Source organism: Tupaia chinensis, unplaced genomic scaffold, assembly GCF_000334495.1.
Source record: "Tupaia chinensis unplaced genomic scaffold, TupChi_1.0 Scaffold149333_1, whole genome shotgun sequence".
In the NCBI taxonomy this organism is placed as follows: Eukaryota; Metazoa; Chordata; class Mammalia; order Scandentia; family Tupaiidae; genus Tupaia; species Tupaia belangeri.
The window spans coordinates 1,818,297-1,836,640 of NW_006209177.1; positions in this window are offsets into that span (position 1 = coordinate 1,818,297).

An 18,344-nucleotide genomic window follows, 5' to 3' on the forward strand; every position below is an offset into this window, starting at 1 on the left:
CTGAGGAGAGACAAATAAAACAAGAAAGCAGCCCCCGTGGGGAATGGTCACACCACAATGTCTTCTCCAGCAGTTTTCCCTTTTTGTGGGATTTTGGACACGCATGCACATGTGCCTGGAGAGTTTTTCAGTCTGCCAGGTTCTTGACTTGAACTTCATGGTTGACCACGTGGGATCCAGGTGCCTTAACCACCAGACCACAGGCTGGTCTGATTTGTGGAATTCTTTACTTTTGCTATGGTGAACAAGCACTTCCAATGCAAATTGAAATATTAGGAAAATAGTCATTTATACCAAATGATCACTGGAGTTCAGCAAGCAGGGTTTTTTTTTCTTTCTTTCTTTTCGTTCCTTTGATAGGGCACATGTGCTCACTTTAGAGAGAGAGAAGGAAATCAGCCCCCAGGGGTGATGGCTATGCTACAGTCCTCTCCGTTTTCCTCTCAGGATTTTGGACATGTACACACATACACCTGGCATGTTTTACAAGCCTCTGTGTCATGGACTGGAGCCATGCTGTCAGCCATGTGCAATCCAGTGCCTTAAGCTCACTGGTCTCAAGCAATTGCTTTTAATCTCCAAGACTCTGATATGGCTGCTCTAAAATTTTTAAGGACTTAACCTAGAGAAACTAAATGAAAAAGATCAACAACAAATTATTTTGCCGAAATAATAAATGAAAACAAAGCAAATATTTCAGAATATAAGATTGAAATCTTGCCCAAAACAGCTGCAGTTCAGCTGCATAATCTGGTGTAGTACTTTTGAAAGCAATAGAGAAAAGTATATGCAATTGTTTTATCTTCTTTTTTTTTTTTTTTTAGGATAAATATTTTTGCTATAGAGCTTCAAGCTGATGGGTCCAGGATTTGAACTGCAGTCGACCATGTGGGAATCCAGTACCTTAACCACTACATCACCTGCTGGCCCCACTATAACTGTTTTCTAACAGTTTGGAAGTGAATTTGCAGAATCCTAACACTAAATAGGCAAATGTGAACTTAGACTGATAGTTGAACAATTAGCGATGCACAATAAATGCGGAGCCATAGATGCAAATTTGAAGCAATTGGGGGTTGTTGTTTTTCATCTTTAATAAAAAATAAAAAGGGACTCTCACAAGAATGGGGAGGGAATAAAGCTGTTTGGAGTGCTGTCACATCAGTGCTAATACACTGCCACATCATGTCAGACATGGACTATTGAACCCTGCGAGAGAGAGATGGGTAGATCATAAGCATGTAGCTAGTGAGCAGACATTAACAGTCATGTAGTCATTTCCCTGAAGTCATTACCATATCTGTTCCAAATGAAAAGACACTACTAAATGAGAAGTACCTCTGAAGAGAACTTGACCTTAATCTGATTAGACTGACTCCTTTAAAACCAGATGGACATTCTCCCTAACTTCACAGACATTGAGTCATTAACCCAACAGTCACCAAATGGTCGGAAATATAGATTTTGCATTTTTGCCCTTGACAACCAGACTGTGGTAGAGAATCTGGATAGATGTAAAGTTCAGTCATGTGGAACATGAAAACAAGATTTCTGTTGGATATTAGTATCATGGACAATGGAAACTCTATAAAATACTTTGCTTTAGGATAAAAAAAGGAACATTTAATTTATTATGATATTTTGTAAATATTTCTTGTCTATTTATGGACTAAATGGTGTACAACTTTCTTTTGGGGGCTAGGAGGCTGAATAGAGAGCCTCAGTCCAAAGTATATGTGTGGACAATCCAGATTAGCTGCTGCTTGCCCCAGATCTCTGATGGAGGGCTTTCCAGGAGTGTAGCTATAGATGGGCTGTAATTTTAGGTAGAAGACAGACCATAGGTAGGTTAAACTCAAATGGAAAAGTCTTTGACAAAAGCAGGACTGGCTACACAGGTTTGTGAGGCCCAGTACAAAATGAAAATGTGGAGTTCCAAGTACAGAAGAATTTCAAGAACAGTGACAACAGAGCATGGGGCTGAGCATGAACAGTGACAACTGAGCATGGGCTCCTTCGAAGAGCTGGACCCTATGTGACTGTACAGGTTAGATGTCCCTGAAGTGACAGATTAACTCAAGATCGACACAGTACCTAACAGAGTATCTTGTGCTTAGTGATCACTCATGTATTTTGTTGGCTTGAATTTGCAGGAACTTGTATAAATATAAAGCACAGAATGCTATACTCAGAATTCATTCACTCATTCAGTAAATGTTAATAGACTACCTATTTTTCTTTTTCTTTTGTCAGGCACTGGGCCAGGCATTGGAGCTGTAACAGTGAGCAAAATGGACAAAATCTTTCCTCTCATAAGTCTACATTCTGCATATGCTGCCTAATTGATGTTCATTGTAATTTCATGCACTATAAAGTCATACACAGCTGAACTTGGCTGTGTTCTTCTTGAGTATAGAATAGTGGAGTCACTGCTCACTTACTGGCAGGGCATACTAAGTGAATGCAGAATAAGTAGTCAGAAATCACATTTAAATGTGGATTTTCAATCTTTTTCTAAGGTTTTTGCCATAGAGTGTTTGTGCTTGCCAGAGAGACAGACAGACAGAGAGAGAGAGAGAGAAATTATCCTCTGGGGAGATGGACCCACTGCAATTCTTTCTCCTCCATTTTCCTCCTGGGCTCTTGGGCATGCACACACACATACCCAGTGTGACTTTCAAACCACCAGATCTAGGACTCAAAATGCAGTCAGCCATGTGGGAGTCCAGCACCTTAACCATGATACTACCTGCCAGCCCCGTGGATTTTCAAGCTTTAAATTTACAAGTTGAGGATAATACTATTCCAAATACTGAAGCGTTGACATTGTAGATGACGGGGAAGTATGAAAGAAGAGCTCTACTGGATAGGTCCATTGCTTGGTAGTCAGGATTCCTAAATCATTTTACTCATAGTACTACCACTTGTGTGATGTTGGCCCAAATGGGAAGTTAAAAAAGGAACTTGTCTCCGTTAGTTAAGTTCTCTGAAAATAGTGAGACATCATATTTGATGTTATAAAATACTACTGAATAATAAAATTTTCTGTAATTCTGTTATTTATTCAACACAATTTAGCAAGCACCTACTGTATATTAGACACTGTGTTAAGTATGGGGGAAAGGGTTGTAGAAGTGAATAACCAGAGCCCTTTCCTTCAAGAATCTTGCAACCTAAAGAGATAGGCATTTGTAAACAGTGATCTATACATACAAACCGATCACAACTGTGGGGACACAGAGGAGAAGTACTTAATTTTTCCTGTGATGGGCAGAGCAGGTAAATGTTTCTCTAAGTTCTAAGAAATTGGAGCAGAGGGAAGAGAGATGGCAATGCAAAGGCAAGGAGTAAGTCAGAATGTGCCATGAGAGTAAAGAAAGGCAGTTAAGACAATTTTAAAAAGTCTCAGTTTCCTCTTGCAACGTTTCTTTTCTTTTCTTTTTTAACTTTTTTGTTTTTGGAGAGGTTTTTGCCTTAGGGCGCATGCGCTCGCCAGACAGACAGAGAGAGACAGAGAGACAGAAAGCGAGAAATCACCCCCCAGGGGGGATGGTCACGCCTCAATCCCTTCTCCTCCATTCTCCTCTTGGGATCTTGGGCATGCACGCACACGTGCCCGGCATAAGTTTAAGCCACTGGGTCCAGGACTCGAACCGCAGTTGACTACATGGGAGTCCAGTGACATAGCCATTACAGTAACTGCTGGTCCCTTGCAACATTTCTTTAAATCAGCAAACCACATGGTCACATGGAACAGAAGCTGTCATACATAGCCAATCAAGTTATAATAATACTCCCTCCCCTATCATCATCCCACCCATGGCAGAGCCAAAAGAATGACAAAGGAGTTAATGGAACTAAGTAATAAACTTACAAAATAAAAGTCTAGTAACTAGAAGTCTATCAAAGATCTTTGGGCAGGGCCGGTATATGAAAAGAAATGAAGGAGACAGCCTCCAGGTGGCAAAGTGGTTAGGGGAAAGTCTTCTACTTACACTCTTTACTTTTCTCCTAAATTTCTCCAAGGTCAGACCCCAATTTTTTAGGTGGATTTTTTACTGAACTTTCAGAATCAATACTCCTAATATCATACAAACCATTCTAGAAAGTGGAATATTGCCATAATGTTTATAAAACTAATATGTTATACATATCAAAAACAACTAAAGATAATAAAAAATCAATATTAGAGGCCAATTTAATTTAAGGACATAGATACAAAAATCCTACGAGTATCTTTATGCATCTACCTATCATCCAACAATGTATTTAGTAGCTTTATTTCAGGAGTGTGAGGATGTTTCAATGCTGGAATGTAAAGGAATGCAATAGGTCTTCAGAAAAATCATGAAGTATTTTTCTATGCAAAAAATGCATCGTGATTTTCCCAACAACCCAATAATTACACTAATGGACTGAAGGAGAAAAAAATTATATGAATATTTGAAAAGACGCAAAATATATTCATTATTTGAATAAATCTTAGTAAACGAGTCATAGAATGAACCTCTCCTTATGCTATGAAAGTAAACTAAAAAAAAAGTACCTAAAGGAGAAATTTTAGAAGCTTCTCTTTATGCTCAAGGGCATGGCAATGATGCCTCATGGCACAGCTACTATTTAACATAATACTATAGGATCTAGCCAAATAAATTACATAAGGAAAATAAATTACTTCCAAATACTAAAAGGGACAACCTCTGTCATTTGCATATATTATTGACAGAGAAAATCAAAAAAGAATTAACAAATAAGTCTTTGGAACTAATGAGACTATTGAGGGTGCTAGATCCAACCCCTTGAGCCCATATGTGTCCTGAAACCCAAATCCGTTGCATGTCAGCTTTATTTTACTGCACTGGGCAAGAAAGAGCAACTATCTTGGTTGCCCATGTGGAAGGAGTTTCCCTGGATATGGAACTTTCCATGCTAAACCTGAGATAGTCATCTCTGGCTCTGATTGCTTTCTTTAATTATGATCCCAGGAAATTTAATTTTCTTTCCAGTCAAGCTATGTATTAAAACTTGTTTGCTTATTATATTTTATCCAACATCCCTAGATGTTTTTAGCATAGGATATGGATTCAAGAGCTCAATCTGCTCTTCTGTCAGAATTCCCCTTATTCAGCCCTTAAGAATAATGAGATGTTTAATGGCATGGAAAAATGCTTGTGTAGAATGAAAAATGCAGATTACAAAACTCTGTGAATACTTTGGTACTGATTTTGTTGTAAAAATGTATTATGTATTCATATTTTTGAAAATTGGTAGATAACTGAACTTTTGCAGGTTGAATTCACTTTGATATCTTTAGGGGGATTATTGTGGATAGGTGGGTAGAAGAAATAGTATAAAAAGAGTAGCAGAAAAAGGAAGGAGAGTAGAGTAGGAGAAAAAACGATGAATATTAGGAGAGGTAACAGATAAGAATCTTTCCATTGTTATGAGAGGGTTTGTATTTTAAACACTTATGACCCGTAGCTCTTTTGCATATTGGAAAGAGAAAGCGATCAAATGTTATTCCTTACAGCCCTGGAAACAGATAGTATTGTCTCAGTGAGCATGAAACTAGGGCATTGGAACAGGCATTTTAAATAATCGGTCACCAAAGGTTATTTTTTCTTTCTTTCTTTTCTTTTCTTTTCTTCTTTTATTTTTTTTCTTCTTCTCTTCTTCTTCTTTTAATCCATGCCTAAACCAGGACAAGAATAAATTAAGTTAATGAAAATATATTTTAATGTTAAATATCCCTGGAAAGGATTGGCTATATCTCACATCTTTCATGGCAGTAAAGCAAACGGATAGCTGTGAGTCCAGGCTCAAACAGAGGTCTAACAAGTTGTCAGGGATTTCTTGGCCATGAAAATTATGCAGGACTGTTCTTGAAACTTTTAGGTACATATGTGTCACCATAGGAAAATCTCATCTAAGGTAGCACATTCCTTCGTTCAAAATAGGTTATGAAGGGGCCAGATGATGGTGTAGCAGTAAAAGGAAATGCTCTATGAGACTGACCCACATGGGAGCACTCTAGGTTTGTGCATAGTGATCTCTCTGAGTACACTAGTCATACATGTGCCCATGATCTGGGGCTGACTGAACCTAGGGATGGATCATGATATCAACACCCTATTGGGGCTATTCACTCTCTGTGTCTGTCTTTCTTCCTCATGGAACAAATAAATAAATAAACTTTAAAAATAGGTTATATAGGAAGGAGGAGGATGGATGAAACTATGAAGGGCTAACACTAGGGAAATCTTTGCGATTATTTAACACTTGTATATATGAGCTACAGGGATGGTTACAGTGAATCCACAATGGAAGTACACATACATTGCACCAATGCCAGTTTCCCAGATTTAATATTATGTTGTAGTTATGCAAGATGGAATCATTTGGGGAGAATGGGTGGATGCTTCTGTTTTATCTTTTCAACTTCCCATGAACCCACAAATATTTCAAAATTAAAGTTAAAAAACAGAAACAATGACAACGAAGTAAGTCATGTAGACTAGTATTATCAAGGAAAAGCTAACATCACCTCAAAATATTCTTTGTACTCTATATCTCAGTTGAGTGACAAGACTGGAAGAAGAGGCTCAGGCTGACTTATAACTGTGCACTTCACCAAATAATGTGTTAGACAAGTGAAAGCTAAATATAGCCCACAGAGCCTTGTTCATTTTCACTTCTATATAGGCCACAGTGTCTTGCTGTAGTTAGAGAAATGACCTTCCAAAAAGTTCTTCTACAACTGGTATATTTGACCAGTTCAAATGAACACTTGATTCAATAGAGAGAGAAAAAAATATATACAGTGAATTGAATGGTCAGTTGGAATTTCACTCAGTATAGGTAGCCAAGGGATACGTGGTAAGACACTATTTAGTTTTTTTATTTACAATAATTTTTATCTGATAAAATTACATTTTTTTAAAATTTTTAAATTATTTTTTCATTTCATTTTCTTCCATACATTTAATCACATTATTATTTGTCTTACAAAATGGATATTTCAACAGGTGAACATTTCTCCCTAGTACTGTTGATAAAACTACGAAATATCTTCAACAGATAATACCACACCTCTTTGTGCCATGAATGCTTTGCCTCCCTGTCCTTCCCCCAAATGTCCTTCCTCAGACCCTCCTCTTTCACACACACTATATCTGGTATTTACATCTATATACTGGGTACCTATATCCTTTAGACAATTAGTTTCAGTCATAGAGTGCAGACACGCAGTATATATTAAGTGAGGACATACAATGCCTCTCCTTCATAGTATGGCTTGCTTCACTCAGCAGTAAGTCTTCCATATTCATCCACTTCCTGTCAAAAGCCAGGGTCTTGTTGTGTGTGTGTGTTTTTTTTTATGGCTGAATAGATGAATAGTATTCCATTGAGTATATGTGCCACCGTTTTTCTAACCATTCATCAGTTCGTGGGCATTTGGGTGACTAACAATAATTTTTAAAGTAGAGGATCAAACTTGGAATGAGCATTGAAAATAATCAGTACATTGAAAACTGGACCTTGACCATTAAACTAAGTTATATAAACATTTAGTGCTAGAAAAGAACAATCATCTCATTTTATATATAGCAGAAGTTTGTGTCTGAGATAAGACTCACACAAAACTGGGCATCCATTTCCATAGCTCATTATATCAGGCCTGGGGCTGGGAGGATGCTACGGACAGAATCTTCATGATGGGGGAACCAGCAGTTACCGTAATGGCTATGTTACTGGACTCCCACGTAATCGACCGCGGTTTGCGTCCTGGACCCGGTGGCTTAGAACTCACGCCGGGCACGTGTGCGTGTGTGCCCAAGATCCCGAGAGGTGAACGGAGGAGAAGGGATCATCCTCCTGGGGCGTGATTTCTCGCTTTCTGTCTCTATGTCTCTCTCTGTCTGTCTGGCAAGCGCACGTGCTCTATAGTGAAAACCTCCCACCCACCCCCCAAAAAAAAAGAATCTTCGTGATGGATAGACGAACAGAATGCCCATTTGACTGTTTTCATAGACTAGGTCAGAGTCCTATGGAGAAAGGAATATTCTCTTCATTTCTCCTTGGAACATAGAGTATGTTAAGTGCTGTGAGGACCTAACAGAGGCTGCAGGTTGGGAGCATTGGAAGACAATACCTCAAGAAGAGAAACAGTGGCAGTGACTCTTCCAAAAGAACAATATGAGATTTGTTCATTTATTCATTGAATATTTGTCGAGCACCCGCTATATTCCAGGTACTGTTCTGGAATGAGACAAAAGAGAGTCCTGCTCTCAATAAGCTTACATTTTAATAAAGAGGAGGGAGTATGTAAGAGAAGAAATGAGAGGCATAGTAAGTAGAATATATAGTATGGTGGGTTACAATGCTCTAAGTACTGTGGAAAAAGTAAAAGATTAGAAGGAGAGGACTCAGAGTGGTACTGAGGTGAGACACAGGTTGTACTACTGAATTATCAGGATACACTTTATTAAACCAGGGACATTTGAAGGATGTAAAGTGGTTGTCTAAGCTGGTATCTCAGGGAGGTGCATGGCAGCAGAAGGGCCTGCTAGAATCAAGGCCCCAAGTTTAGCACGTGTCTGGCGGGCATGCAGAAGAGCAGAGACCAATGTGGCTGACTTGGAGGAAGGGCATGGGTATTCAATGAGTCACTGAGAGAGGAGATGTGGACAGACAACATATAGTGCCTTACAGGCTGTGGTGAGGACTTGGAATTTTATTTTGTGTGAGATGGAGTCAGTGTAGGATTTTGAGTGAAGGAAGAGGGCAAGACCTGGCTTATGTTCAACAAAACAACTCTATCACTTGGTTTGTTGTGTTGAAAACAGATTGTTGAATGGCAAGAGGAGAAGCAGGATGCTAGTGATGAGGCTATGGCAGTAATGTATGTGGATCAAACCAGAGAGCAGATGAGAAGTGATGTTAAGAAGGTCAGATGTGGGGGAATATTTCAAAGGATGTGTTCATAGAATTTCCTGACAGATTTGATGTGAGGTATAAGAGAGAGTACAGTTAGGAAGAACTAGAAAAATGGTGTTGCTATCAATACTGATATGTGGAAGGCTGTGGGAGGAGTGAGTTTGAGAGGATTATTAGGACTTGGCCATGTTGATTTTGAGATGACTATAAGACATTCAAAGGCAAATGTTGACTATGTAGTTATATGAATCAGGATGTAATTTGAGGAGTGTCAGAATATAGATGATTTTAGACCATGTGGTAGGACGAATGGGATAGTTGCACTAGAGGACCAAGGATTAATTCTGAAATTGATGCATGGAGAGAGAAAGCAAAGGAAACTGAGAGGTAGGAAAGAAATCCAAAGTGCATGGTTCCAGAAGTCAAGGGAAGATAGGGGAAAGGTGTGTGCCATGGTCAAATGCTGTTCAGTCAGTTCTAGGGGGCACCATTCCAAATCTACTGAATCAGAACTCAGCGTTTTTAATAAAACTTTTAGGTGATTCTGATGGACACTAAAGTTTGAAAGCCACAGCTATAGAACACTGTTACCAGGTGAGTTTACTTCCAAATTACTAACAGAAAAGATCTCCATTTGAAACCGAGGTTTGGGGCTAGCAGATGGCATAGCAGTTACGTTGCTAGACTCCCACATGGCCGACTGCGGTTTGAGCCCTGGACCCAGTGGCTTGGAACTTATTCCAGGCACTTGACTTGTGTGTGCGTGCCCAAGATCCCAGGAGGAGAATGGAGGAGAAAGGATTGCAGCACAGCCATCCCCCCTGGGGGGTAATTTCTCACTTTCCCACTCATTCTCTCTCTCTCTCTCTCTCCAGTGAGCACAGGCCACCTACGGCAAAAACCTCTAAAAAATAACAATAATAAAAAATAAAGCCAAAGGTTTTTTTGTTTTATTTTCATTTCAAACCTATATTGTCCCAATGTCCTTACCCTAAGGAAAGTCTCAGTCTCTCTGTTGCTATCTATCTTATTTATCATCTATCTATCATCTAATTTTTCCCTCCCTTCCTCTTTTTCAATGGGAAAAGTAATAGTTTATTTGTATGTTGATGGGAATGAACCACTGCACAGGAAAATATGGGTGATATAGGGGAAAAGGTAAAAAAAAACTGTTGGAATCATATACTTCAAAAGATGAGAGGGGAGAAATCATATGCACTGGTAGCAGGGGCCAGCCAGGTAGCATGATGGTTAAGACAACTGAATCCCACATAGCCAATTATACAATTCGAGTCTCCGACCCAGTGTCTTGAAAGACATGCTGGGCAAATGTGCATGAGTGCCCGAAATACTGAGAGGAAAATGGAGAAGGGATTGCAAAGTGGTCATCACCTTGGGAGGTACTTTCTCACTCTCTCTCTTTCTCTCTCTCTCTCTTTCTTTCTCTCTCTCTCTTCAGGGAGTGTATGAATCCAACAGTAAAATTTTAAAATATATACAACTAAAAATATTAAAAGCTATGCACAGGTAGCATTAGATAGGAGCAAGGACAGCTCATCTGCAGTGATAGATGAGATGGCATAAAACATGGGCACAAACACAGCAGCCATGGGATTCTTCAGGAGGTTCTTATTCCTTCAATTTTCTCAGTTAAGCAGAAAGCAAAGTCATTAGCTACGAGTGAGGATGGAGGCATTTTGGCAAGCTTGGCAACACATTACATGCACAATACTCTATGAACACAGTCATTCAAATGCTGCTTGTGGGAGTGTGAAATTATAGGGACTCCTATAGAAGAGATTTAGCAATATTTTTATCCTTTGACACAACAATCTCACTTCTAGTAATGTAGCCAGAAGATACCCTTCCATAAATATGAAACAACATACGCACCAAGTTTATTTATTGCAGCATTGTTTGTAATAGAAAAATATCAGAAATAACCCACATGATCATTCACAGGGGAGAGGTTGATGGAGTACTATGCAACTATAGAAAGACTGAGGAAGATCTTCACAGGCTGTGGTTTCCTGGCTATATTAAAGAGTAAAAATGAAGATACAGTGGTTTATATAGTATGCTACCTTTTGTGTAAGAAAGAAGAGGGAATGAAAATATATAGTCATTCATCACTTAACAATGGGGATACATTTTGAGAAATGTTTGCTAGGTGATTTTGTCATTGTTCAAACATCATAGCTTATATACATAAACCTAGATTGTAAAGCCTAGCCTATATGGTACAGCCTGTTGCTCCTAGGTTACAAACCTGTACAGCTCATTACTGTACTTGATACTCTAGGCAACTGCAATACAATGGTAAATATTTGCGTATCTAAACATTGAAAAGGTACAGCAAAAATCCTTTATAAAAAATAAAAACGGTACACCCATACAGGGCACATACCACAATAGAGATTCAGGATTGAAAGTTGCTTTGGGTGAATCAGTGAGTGAATATGAAGACCTAGGATATTACTATATACTACTGTAGATTATATAAACACTGTATACTTAAAATATTATTTTTTCTTCAATAATATATTAACCTTAGCTTATTGCAACTTTTAAATTTTTTATTTATTTTTATTTTAATTTCTTTTATACATTCATCGTGTTACTTAGCTTACAAAGTGAATATTCCAAAATGTGTACTTTTCTCAGCAGTCCAGTTGACAATACTATAAAGTTATCTTCAATAGATAATAATCCATTTATTTGTCCCATAAATTCCTTGCCTGTCTAATTGTTTTTCAAAAATTTTCCATTCATTCACTGTATATCATCATTACAGCATACAAAATGAATTTTCCCATCCAGAATACATTGAATATTGACCCAATCAAAACTGTTACCATATCTACCATCTTCAACAGATAATTTTCCAGGGGAGAATATATTTGCAAACTTTTTTATTTTATAAACTTTTGTATTTGTAACAAAACAACACGAGATTAAATTAAGCACAAAAGAAAATGATGCAATTAAGAGACAAGGCCAATACCAGATGTATGAGGCTGCTGCCAGTATAACGTCGTGTATACTATTTTACAGCAGTTAAAAAAAAATAACAATAAAAGTATAGTACGTATATAAAACAACATAGTCATGTATTATCATTATCAAGTAGGATATATTGTACATAATTGTATGTACTTTACTTTTATCTGACTGGCAGCGCAGTAGATATGTCAGCATCACCACAAACTATGAATAATGCCTTGCACTAACATGACTGTGATATCACTAGACAATAGGAAATTTTTAGCTACATTATAATCTTTTTTTTTTTTATTTGCTATAGGGCATGTGCACTTGCCAGAGAGGAGAGAGCAGACAGACAGTGAGCGGGAAAGTGAGAAATCACCCTCCAGGGGATAGCCATGCCACAATCCCTTTTTCATTTTCTTCCTGGGATTTTGGGCATGTATGTACACATGCTCAGCGTAGTTTCAAGTCACCATGTCTGAGACTCAAACTGCTGTTGGCCATGTAGGAGACCAGTGCCATAATCACTAAGCCACCTGTTAGCCCCAACTCCATTATAATCTTATAAGACCTACCATCATATATGCAGTCTGTCATTGGCCAAAACATCACCTGTATCATAGCTTATATACATAAACCTAGATTGTAAAGCCTAGCCTATATGGTACAGCCTGTTGCTCCTAGGTTACAAACCTGTACAGCTCATTACTGTACTTGATACTCTAGGCAACTGCAATACAATGGTAAATATTTGCGTATCTAAACATTGAAAAGGTACAGCAAAAATCCTTTATAAAAAATAAAAACGGTACACCCATACAGGGCACATACCACAATAGAGATTCAGGATTGAAAGTTGCTTTGGGTGAATCAGTGAGTGAATATGAAGACCTAGGATATTACTATATACTACTGTAGATTATATAAACACTGTATACTTAAAATATTATTTTTTCTTCAATAATATATTAACCTTAGCTTATTGCAACTTTTAAATTTTTTATTTATTTTTATTTTAATTTCTTTTATACATTCATCGTGTTACTTAGCTTACAAAGTGAATATTCCAAAATGTGTACTTTTCTCAGCAGTCCAGTTGACAATACTATAAAGTTATCTTCAATAGATAATAATCCATTTATTTGTCCCATAAATTCCTTGCCTGTCTAATTGTTTTTCAAAAATTTTCCATTCATTCACTGTATATCATCATTACAGCATACAAAATGAATTTTCCCATCCAGAATACATTGAATATTGACCCAATCAAAACTGTTACCATATCTACCATCTTCAACAGATAATTCTCCAGGGGAGAATATATTTGCAAACTTTTTTATTTTATAAACTTTTGTATTTGTAACAAAACAACACGAGATTAAATTAAGCACAAAAGAAAATGATGCAATTAAGAGACAAGGCCAATACCAGATGTATGAGGCTGCTGCCAGTATAACGTCGTGTATACTATTTTACAGCAGTTAAAAAAAAATAACAATAAAAGTATAGTACGTATATAAAACAACATAGTCATGTATTATCATTATCAAGTAGGATATATTGTACATAATTGTATGTACTTTACTTTTATCTGACTGGCAGCGCAGTAGATATGTCAGCATCACCACAAACTATGAATAATGCCTTGCACTAACATGACTGTGATATCACTAGACAATAGGAAATTTTTAGCTACATTATAATCTTTTTTTTTTTTATTTGCTATAGGGCATGTGCACTTGCCAGAGAGGAGAGAGCAGACAGACAGTGAGCGGGAAAGGGAGAAATCCCCCTCCAGGGGATAGCCATGCCACAATCCCTTTTTCATTTTCTTCCTGGGATTTTGGGCATGTATGTACACATGCTCAGCGTAGTTTCAAGTCACCATGTCTGAGACTCAAACTGCTGTTGGCCATGTAGGAGACCAGTGCCATAATCACTAAGCCACCTGTTAGCCCCAACTCCATTATAATCTTATAAGACCTACCATCATATATGCAGTCTGTCATTGGCCAAAACATCACCTGTGATGCATGACTATACTTATTTTTACAGAATGATACAGGATGGATAAAACAAAAACTAAGACAAGTGATTGGATAAAAGGTGTGGATGTAGATAGGGAAGAGTAAACAGGAATGGGAGTAAGACTTCTCTGAGTATCTCTTTTAGTATAATATTTTTAAATGATGTTTTTTATTTTTTAGTTTTTTGCCATAGGGCACATGTGCTCACCAGCGAGGGTCAGAGTGAGTGAGAGAGAGGGAGAGGAAAAGAGAGAGAGTGAGAAATCAAGCTGAGAGAGAGAGAGAGAGAGAGAGAGAAGAAAAGTGATAAATCATTCCCTAGAGGGGACAGCCATGCTGCAATCCCTTCTTCCACTCTCCTTTGTGATTTTGGGCATGTATGCACCCATACCCTGTGTGATTTTCAAGTCGCTGGGTCCAGGACTCAAACCACAATCAACCATGTAGAAGTCCAGTGCCTTAACCACTATGCCACCTGCTGGTCCCTAAATAACCTTATTAAGATATAATTTAATCCATAAGGCTTTGAAATTACACCATTCAATGGGTTTTTACAAAAAGTATGTTTACAAAATTTTGCCTCAATGACCACCATTTGTTTCTGGAATAATTTCTTCACTCCATAAAGAAACACCATTACTCATTAGCAGTCATTCCCAATTGTCATCTTCCCCCACCCATTTCTCCCTTTCCTAGTCTCTGGCAACCTTTGATTCACTGTGTCTATAAATTTGCCTATTCTAGAAATGTCATATAAATGAAATCATATGATAATGTGGTCTTTCGTGCCTGGCTTCTTTTATTTAGCATAATGTATTCATAGATCATTCAAATTATACTATGTGTCAGTTCTTCATTCCTTTACTACCTCAATAATTCCATTGTATGGATAGACCACCTTTTGTTTATCTATTCACTAGTTTGATGGACATTTGAGTTGTTATAAATAATGCTATTATGAATATTCATGTACAAGTTTTTATATGCGCACATATTGTCTTTTCTCTTGGGCATATATACCTAGAAGTGGAATTACTGTTTCATAGAGTACTACAATGCTTAACATTTTAAAGGACTGCCAACCTGGCAAAGTACGAGGGTTCCAATTTACCCAAACCCTCACTTTTTTCTCTTTTTGATTATAGCTATTCTACTGGGTGTAAAGTAGTATCATATTGTAATTTTAATCACCATTTTCCTAACGGTCATTGATGTGGAGCATCTTCTTATGTACTTATTGGTCAATTTCATATCATCTTTGGAGAAAAAGCTACTCGGATCCTCTACCCAGTTTTTAATTGGGCTATTTGCCTTTTCATTTTTAAGTTGTAAAAATTCTCTCTATGTTTTGTGTAAAAGTTCCTTCTCAGAAATGCGAGTTGAAAATGGTTAATCATATTCCATGGGTTGTCTTTTTACTATTTTGCTAGTGTACTTTCACACACATTTTGATGAAGTTCAATTTATTTTTCCTTTGGTTGTTTGGGCTAGGATCACTTATTGAAAAGGTCATTCTTTCCCTGACTGTAACTCAGTGAAGCCTTTGCCAAAAATCAGGTGATCATATAAACTTGGTCTATTAATATGCTTTCAGTTTTCTGCCATTGATGTATTTATCTGTCTTTTTTCTAATACCATACCATCTTAATTGTCTTAATTATTGTTGCTGGATAACGAGTCTTTATATCTGGTTAAGAAAAATTTCAAGCTTTGTTCTTTTGGGTTGTTTTTGGCTATTGCTGGTCTCTTGCATTTACATATAAATTTTGATATCAGCTTATCAATTTTTATAAATAAACCTGCTGCAACTTTGGAGGGGATTACACTGACTCTATAAATCAAAAAAGGAGAAACTGACATATTACCTATCAAGACTCCAGTCTGTAAACATGGTATATTCCTACATTTGCCTAGGTTTCCTTTGATTTCTCTCAATAATATTCTATACTGCTTAGTCTAAAGATCTTACACGTTTTTTGTTATATTTATTTCTAGATATTTGATTACTTTTGAATAATATTATAATTTCAAAAAGTGTTTTGTGATGACTTATGCTTATCTATAAAATTAGAAACTCCAGGGGCCTGCAGATGGCATGGTGGTTAAGGTGTTGGACTCCCACATGATCGACTGTGGTTTGAGCCCTGAACCTGGTGGCTTGCTTTCTTGATTTCCCTCTCTTTCTTTTTATCTGTCTCTCTCTTCTAAGCACATTTGCCCTATGTCAAATAATAATAATAATAAATACAATTAAATAAATAATTATTTTAAAAAATTAGAAAATCCAAATCATATTATCTTCCCCTTTCCTATATAAGATCACCTTGATTCAGTTAGGGACTTTGTTAATTCCAGGGTACTTTGCAATCTTTGTATGACCTGGTTTACCTCTGGTTTACCCCCACTTCTAGACTGTAGTCCTCTTAGTTCCAATTAAGAATCAAGGTTGTTTGTTAAAGCTCCTACTTGGCATGTTAGAAGTTCCAAATGTTCTCTCTCCTACTGTGAGCCTGTCACAAACTTGATCTGCCTTGTTGATGCCTTTCTGCCTGGCTTCTTAGCCCCCTTCTCTACAAAACCTAAAGCAAATGCTTTTGGATAAAAACTGGTTCCAAGTGTTAGCTTCTATTCTGTGTCTGTACTGTCTCTCAGGGATCTTGGTCCTGCAACACTCAGCTGCCTTCCCAGCTGCACACTTTGGATCTCCCCAGCCCCCTGAACTATCCTAAAGCTGTTCTGCTGGCTTTTGTTTCTCATGCCCTATGCCAAAAATATCTTAGAGGAAAAGAAGTATCCCAAAGTAAGGTTCACATTAATGAGCTTCCCCTACTCTCTGGTTCTAGTCTCTCAAGTGTTTGCTTCCTCAGTAGCTCTCTGATTTCTTCACAAAATATTTTTTTTGGAGAGGTTTTTGCTATAGGGCATGTGCGCTAGCCAGAAAGACAGAGAGAGACAGAGAGACAGAAAGCGAGAAATCACCCTTTAGGGGGGATGGCCATGCCACAATCTCTTCTCCTCCATTCTCCTCTTGGGATCTTAGGCACAGACACACACGTGCCCATTGTGAGTTTAAGCCACTGAGTCTGGGATTTGAACCAACCACGCTTGACTACATGTGAGTCCAGTGACATAGCCATTGCGCTAACTGCTGGTCCCAACAAAATATATTTTTGAAAACCTGTCTTTTCTAGTTTTTATTGTTAGAATATTCTTATATTCATCTGCTACAAGCTACTCAATTATAGGTAGAAGTCAACTTCTCGACTCATGATTAAAATTGTGCTTGTGTGTCCATTGATGGAGAGGATATAGAAGCAATAACCCTGCAGTGGCAGTGAACACACATACCTAACATGCAGACCTTTCTTTCCATATATCATATCCCACTAAAATGAGTCAGACTTCAGATTTCTTTGGAGAAATGTCTGGTTTCAGGGGAAGTACAAACACAAGATGAGCCTGGATATCTTGCTGTACCAGAAAGTAAGAAAGTGTTGAGAAATGCTGGTAACAGGAATCAACTTAACGGGACACATACTGGCTAGGTCTGAGATAATTTGAACATAAAATAATAATCATAATAATAATCATGGCCAGTTAGGTGGTATAGTGGTTGAGATGGTTGAATCCCACATGGCCAACTGAACAGTTTGAATCCTGGACCCAGCAGCATGGAAAATACACTGGGTGCGTGTGCATGTCAGCCCAAAATCTTAAAAGGAGAATGGAGAAGGGATTGGCTGTTCCCTCTGAGGGGTGCTCTCTTACTTTCTCTCTCTCTTCCTGACTAGCACACGTATACTATGCCAAATTTTTAAAAATAATAATTGTGGTATTAGGGTATAATAGTATAATACATTGAGTTAAAATCCATGAATCTTTGGTGATATTCAAGATAAAAGGAAAGGAGAAAAAAGAAGAAAGTTCTGCGTGAATTTTTAAATTATTTATTTATTTATTGAGAAAGAGCACCCTCAATAGTCTCACATTGTGATACACCCCAAGTCTCCCCAGCCATTAAGGATCATGGGCACATATGTGCATGCACTTGGCATGTACAGGTTGACCAAACCCTGACATTTTATATAGTTTTAGCATTGCAGAGCAGCACTCTACTGCTGCCAGTACAGCAGCTGAGTCTGTATTTTTTTCTTAACAGAATAACATCAGCTATTAAATGTAGAAGGAAAAATATAATTAGAAAAGTGCTATTTCATAATCCCCAAAGTAATAATTGGCTCAGGTAAGGATCATCAGAGTGTACTAAATGACTGGATAAAATATTGTTAGAAACAGGTCTCTAAGTGTCACTCCACAGATGACATTTAAAATGGGGAAAATGTGCATTTCCAGTGGAAAAGTCTGGTGATACTACTTTAACCAAGTGGTCAA